A 6,665-nucleotide genomic window follows, 5' to 3' on the forward strand; every position below is an offset into this window, starting at 1 on the left:
TCTCCTGTAAATGTTGTTTTTGCACTTTAATGTTTTTTGAAGATACCCTCTGTTAGATTTTTTTTTTGGTTTAACAAAAAAAAAATAACTTTAATAGTAGGCAAGTTACGCTTTTAGAAAACTACTGTTTTGTCAAATTTCACGAAATTCTAACGAGCGGTTCCTTAGAAAACAGTTTATTTCCATTAAAATAACCAGTCACAATTTTTTGTTCAAATGCGCATGCGTGGCTTTTAATTAGGGTTTCTCAGAAAGATGAAAAGCGTACAAAAAGGCTTAGCTCATTGTGAACTCAATTTCTTTGTTCGGCGATAAATGAAGAAGGATTCACAAACGAGAAACTAAGTTATTTTAAGAGCAAAACTTACCTTACCTTTAGCAAGCTGACAAATAATATATGGAGTTAAAGTGTTCTTTGTGTAGACTTGTGACTTGAGCGGCGCTTGTACTAAAGGAGGTGAGAGTTTTCATTAGCACACATAGTACTTACCACAAAATTAGCTTGTTCACACTATATAGCTTGATTTCAATATTATTTCGATGTTGCGGCTCGTTGAATCGGTGATCGTTGAATCATAAACTTCGGACTGAGTAAGAAAAATAAGAACTGCACTTAGCTGGGAGGGGTGTGTGTGGTTTGTTACGTGCCAAAGGCTTCCCGTGGATCTCCCCGGCTGGGCACATTTTAGTACTCGTGCCTAGGTTTGACCGTGAGTTTGTTCCAACATTCCAGCGACACGGCTCGGTAGGCGGCAAAAATGGCACCCGATTTGAAATGAACTTTGGCCTGTGTCTCAATAAATGAACTCCTCCGTAAATGAGCTACCCAGGAGGGACCGCACATCATCCTTCTTGCCATATGATGAGGCAGGTAAGCGAGAGCTTAAGTTTCAAGCAAATTTTAGCGAGGTTTTCGAAGTGCTCTCCCCAAATGACGGGCCAAATTTTATTCAAATTCGACTTGTTGTTTCCTACCTTGTCATTAACATAATACAGTGATGCACGTGGACTAGCTGCTGAGAGATAAACCGCTCAAAACAGCGTTTGGAAGCACTGAGAAGCATTGAAAACAAAGCAAAACACACCGGGTAAGCTTTTTCAGACTTAAGTATATTTTTTGTGGGTTTTTTAGGGAAAATTGTTGTCTAAATTTCGATTTAATTTTAACTCCATACAAACTCTTAAATCACGCTTGCATGGTGGCCTGTGTCACATACGCTTTGGTGACCTGTGGTTCGATGATCAATGCAGGTATAGATATATTTTTGTCATCTCTTAAGATTGATTTCCAGCACTATTTAAGGCCAAAATATTTCATGCACTACATTACTTGCAAAAAATTTCGGACGTTTAATTTTCGGACACTTTTTTCCTCATTTCGGACAATTTTCAGACAAAAATTTCGGACACTGCGCTGAAACATGCCAACGGTAAATTTAGGCAATTACTGTATCATAAAACTGGGCTAGGGTCGAAGATTAAAATATAAACTGGAAAATGGAATTTATCTATGTTTTTGTCTTTCGTAAGAGAAACAAATATTTTCCTTTCCTGTGATAAAAAGAACGGCTGAGCAAAGCTGCCTAATCCGAATTCTAGCCAGAAAGTACTTTTAAAGTTTTATACTATACTGTAAAAATTTAGGACGCTTAAAATTTCGGACGCTTAAAAATTTCGGACGGTTTTATTTTCGGACACTATTTTTGTCCGAAATTAAAATCGTCCAAAATTTTTTGCAAGTAATGTATATTGAAGTAACAAATAGCTAATATATGTGCTTAAAACCAACAGACTCGAGTACGCCTTCTGCTCTACCAGAGTTGTCTTTACCCGTTTCATCGCCATCAGACCTCGGAACAGTCATGGAAGTGACTATGTTCTCTGCCCCGCCAAGTCCTCCATCAGGCACAAGGATTGAGGAAGGTAACTATTAATTAGTAATTAGTAATAAGTAATTATTATATGGCTGGCTATCAGCATTTAGCTAAAGGAAAGGAAAGAGAATGGAATCATCCTGGGGTACTGAAATTGAATTCCTCGCCAACTCGAACTAAATTTCGTTTCAGTTTCTGCTTATTGCAACTCACCACTGATTCCTCACCACTCATCAGCTCCTCCTGTCATGGTACTGTCATATTATCAGTAAAAAACATTGGAATAGGCCATTTTACAGTTGTGTGTTTAGTGACCTGGCCTTGGATTGGAAGCGAGGCTGGGGGTGACCTTGTTTTGATACAAACCTCACTGCTTTTCATATGTAAATGCAAACTAGTTAGCATAAGAACAGCATGATCTACATATGAAAAGCAGTGAGGTTTGTATCAAAACAAGGTCACCTCCAGCCTCGCTTCCAATTCAACGCCAGGTCACTAAGCACACAACTGTAAAATGGCCTATTGACACTTATGGCTACTTATAAAGCAATTTCATAGTCATTTCATATGCATTTGATAGTCATTTCCGATCTCTTTAGTCAAACCGCATTGTAGGTTTAGTCAAACCTACAATATACTGTAGGCCAAACTTCCGAACCATTAAGACAAGTGGCAATATACTAGAATTGAGATCTCAGCGACCTGCAAATATAATGGATCGCCGCCTTATTTCAAACAAAACTGTCTTGTAAGCGAGAGAAAGTAAGTAAGTAAGGCGATAAGTTTAATTTGCCCTGGGTGGTATACTGAAGTGCTGATAGTCAATAACGCATATATAGATACGGAGGGTTTAAAGAAAATACACACTTTTGTGTTTTGCCTTAATTTATTTCCTAAGGATATATTAAGTGTTTACTTAAGGTTACCATATACGTTTAGAGGTGTCCCGCCTCGAAGCGATGTATCTCGTCCGGTTTAAACTGTAGATAGATAAACCCCTATACAGCTGGCTATCAAATTACATCAAGAATTTTGATTGTAATTGTAATTGAATATGGCAAAACGTAGACACGGAAACTGAGAAGTAAGTTAAATAAGCGAAAAACAAAATTCGTTTTGACTTGTAGCGTTCAAAAGGTGATCCGGACGGTCAAAATTCGTGGTACAGTTTGATGGCCAGCTCTATAAGCTTGATATAGGGGTTTAGGTAACTAATGACCTACATTGTATATCATTGGACTTTCATTTTTCCGTTAAAGCCAAGTCCCGGCATCATTGAATCGTCCATCGAAGAGCCACTCATGGGAGATGTCACGGTGTTCGAGAACCCAGACAATTACGTAACATTCGAGCTAGTGGAAGAAGGGAGTAAGCGTCGTAAAACGAAACTGGTGGGCAGCTTGGGGTTAAGCTACAACGTCCGGTCCAAGCGGTCGTACGCAAAGTACTGGCAGTGCACAGTCCGTCCTCGAGGAAATGCTTGCAAGGCTACAGTAATACAGCGCGACGGAACTTTTCAAGCAGAAACCAATGTCCATAACCATTCTTCAGAACCAGGGGCAGTGAGAGCAGCCAAAATCGTAAAGTTAGTAAAAGAGAAGGCTCTGGAGGATAAGTTCAAGCCGGCTTCAGCAATAGTGGAAGAGGTATTTAAATTGCACCTTACGTATTTACAAGTGAACTTAGCTAATTGGCGCTTACGTTATAATAATGGGTAATTTTCGAATCCTAAATTTTCTAATTTTCTAATTATTTCTGTGTCATAATTATTTGGTAATTCAAAACATTCTGCAAACTTTTGGCCATAATCACCAACAACAAACAACTCTTTACTCCATTTTTGAGAAAAACTGTTTTTCGAAAGAGAATTAATCTCTGCGTTTACGGCTTGGTTTTCTTTCTTCAGAATTGTAACAAATTCAGACATCTTTATAACTTGCAATGCAAACAGAGTTTCAATTTCTGCTTTAAGGGCTTGGTTTTCTTTCTGAGAATTGTTAAGAAACGTTTGTTATTTTCCTTTTTTTTTTTTTCAGGTCTTGTTAAATGAACTGAGCGACGCAGGTTGTCCAGCACTCTCTAAACCAGAGCATATGGCTCGAGCTGCAAACCGTTTACGGCAGAGTCTTCGCCCGGAGGATCCAAAGGACCTCGACCTCGAAATAAGGGAAGACTGCATTCCGCAAGGGTTCTTCCAGGCAGATGTTTACGTCAAGGAAAGAAGGCATCTCATCTTCGCTACAGACGAACAACTGACGATCCTCGCGAAAGCCAAGTCTTGGTATCTTGATGGTACTTTTAAACTTGTGGGCAAACCATTCCAGCAACTGGTAACGATTAATGCCTTCGTTCGCTCAGGCGATCACGCAAAACAAGTACCACTGGTGTTCGTCCTCATGTCCGGGAAGAGTACGAAAGACTACAAAAAGGTAGTTATCTATTTGGAGTTATATATGTATTCTAAAGCTTAGTGTAATAAAATTTCCGGCATGCCTAACATCATTTATTTTTCTCCTCATAAAATTAGGTAATGAAGGAAATAATCCGCCTCCTGCCAATTCAGCGAAGTGTCCAGCTGGTCACCCTAGACTTTGAAAAGGCCATCTGGAAAGCGCTAAGATCAGTCCTGCCAGCAGTGCAGCTTCAAGGCTGCGTTTTCCACTGGACCCAGGCTCTGTGGAGAAAGGTTAGTTCAGATTTCACATCTTTATTGTTGTTTTTTTTATGAAACAAATTTTTTACAATTATTCACGAAGTGGATTTGAATACCAGTTTATTGCAGACAAATAAAACTTTTGGAGACACTTGTTTGGTTCCTACAGTGTCATTTCTTCACTTTTTCAGTGAAATTGTTGAAACCATGCTGAAATTGTCGAAACCATGCTGAAAAATATTAGATGTTTCATTGTTTACATTGTAATTTTAGTGTTGGGCAGTTTTCGAAAACAAGAGATTGTATTTTCATTTTTCGCCTTAGAATATGAAGTTGAAGTTACCATTTAATGCCGTCAAACCAAACTTTATTGCCATTTATGTCTTTTTTAACAGCCGCCTCGTTTATCGAAATAATTTCCTCTTAAGTAACCTCATAAATACTACTGTTAGAACGTTAGTGAAAGAATGTCATCCGTGTAACATCACCAGTAGTCCTTAAGCTCACAAATTTTACCTATTTGTCTACCATAGGTGCAAGAGCTTGGTATCCAAACCGCATAAAGCAACGACGACGCAACCTACCGGTTTATCCGCAAACTCATGGCCCTTCCGTTCCTGCCTCACCACGAAATCAGACTTATGTTCGTGCGCCTCTGCGTTCAGGCACAGACCCAGCCCCTCCGCAGTCTCACTAACTACATCAAGGAGCAGTGGATCGAGAGCACCATCTTCGCCCCAAAAGATTGGAGTGTCTTTAACGAACCCATCCTGACCATCAATGACATAGAGGGGTGGCACAACGCACTGAGCCGCCGAGCCAGTGGCCAAAGCAGATTGCAGTTTTATCTGTTAATCGAACTAGCCTGCTTAACTGCCATTACAATCAAGCTTGTTTCAGACAAGAAGTTAAAGCGAATACAGAGAAAAAAGTACAGGCAACTCCAACAGAAACTGTTCGACGCCTGGGAGCAGAACCAGACAGGCACCAAGAGTGCTTCACAATTACTCCGCTGCTGTTCCCACCTGAATGGACCGGCTCGTAGCCAGTAAGATTGACAAGTCTGAAAGTTAAGCTAAGTTTTCTAAGGTTGACTTTACCTTAGGTTAAGTTACACATTAATTTAGGGTAGAACAAGGCTGGAATTTCGAAATCGATAAGCATCGAAGTTAAGCTAAGTCGAGTTGGGTTAAATTACATTGGTTAAGATAGAATTACGAACTTATGATCTCAATTAATGATCGCCAAATTTAAATAAGCATCGAACTTAATCTTGGTTTACATACATAAATTGCTATTTGAAGTATTTTATCAAGGGGTGTCACTCGGATAACCTAAACGTCCCCGCATGTAATAAGTATATGAGAATAAAAATGTTTAAGGGGCGGGTGTCACTAAGATTACCTAAACGTCCCTGCATGTAAGAAGTGTATTAGAATAAAAATGTCGCGAAATGAGCAAGTTTTATGCTTACTGAGTGTAATTGGAGCTTCGTTTGGCTTGATTTTGAGTATGAAGACAACTTAACTCCAAAGCGGCAGTTAATATTGAGTTGGTTTATTTAGCACACAAAATTACGCTTTGGGAATTGACTCAACTGAAGAGCCGATCGCACATCACTGAAACAGATGAATCAACTAGCGTAGGATGTGTTTTACGACGTAAACGAACGGACATATTTATAAGACGTAGGCGAATCGACTTTAGTCGTAGGCGAATACCGACCGTAGGCGAAACGACCCGTAGTTTTACCCGCTTCACCGCAGTTTCTTCACCGCTTTGTTTTAGAGCAGTTTCTTCGTCTTACCTTCGCTCCTCTTATGTTTAATAAAGAGTGTTAACTTTGTACGGAATGCTGGAGTTTCTTTTACCGTTGTGGTGGTTTCAAGTAGCTTATGGTGTTTTCAGATCTACTGCCATATTGTTTTCATATCAAAATATTTTCAGTCGTGAAATGAAACGTTAGCTGATTAAGAATGCACCTTTCAAAAATTTTACCTAGTGTAGGAAGAACTGATATGAGCCGGTAGTTATTGCATGAGAAGCGAGAGCTTTGTTTAAGGTTAGGGATAATCTTGGAAATTTTAAACTATCGGGAAATATACTTTTTGTTTAAGTGTTAAATTTCTTATGTATTT

The 6,665-nt window shown here is 39.2% G+C and overlaps 1 pseudogene across 1 annotated transcript; it reads left to right on the forward strand.

The window, feature by feature from the left end:
- Window positions 1-2,443: 2,443 nt before the first annotated feature.
- LOC146484338 (uncharacterized) lies at window positions 2,444-5,984 on the forward strand (annotated as a pseudogene). Its single transcript, XR_014863647.1, has 4 exons — window positions 2,444-3,520; window positions 3,911-4,303; window positions 4,402-4,560; window positions 5,061-5,984. The product of XR_014863647.1 is annotated as an uncharacterized LOC146484338 (transcript).
- Window positions 5,985-6,665: the final 681 nt, after the last annotated feature.

Source organism: Pavona decussata, unplaced genomic scaffold (assembly GCF_977016875.1).
Source record: "Pavona decussata unplaced genomic scaffold, jaPavDecu1.1 SCAFFOLD_34, whole genome shotgun sequence".
NCBI classification, from domain to species: domain Eukaryota; kingdom Metazoa; phylum Cnidaria; class Anthozoa; order Scleractinia; family Agariciidae; genus Pavona; species Pavona decussata.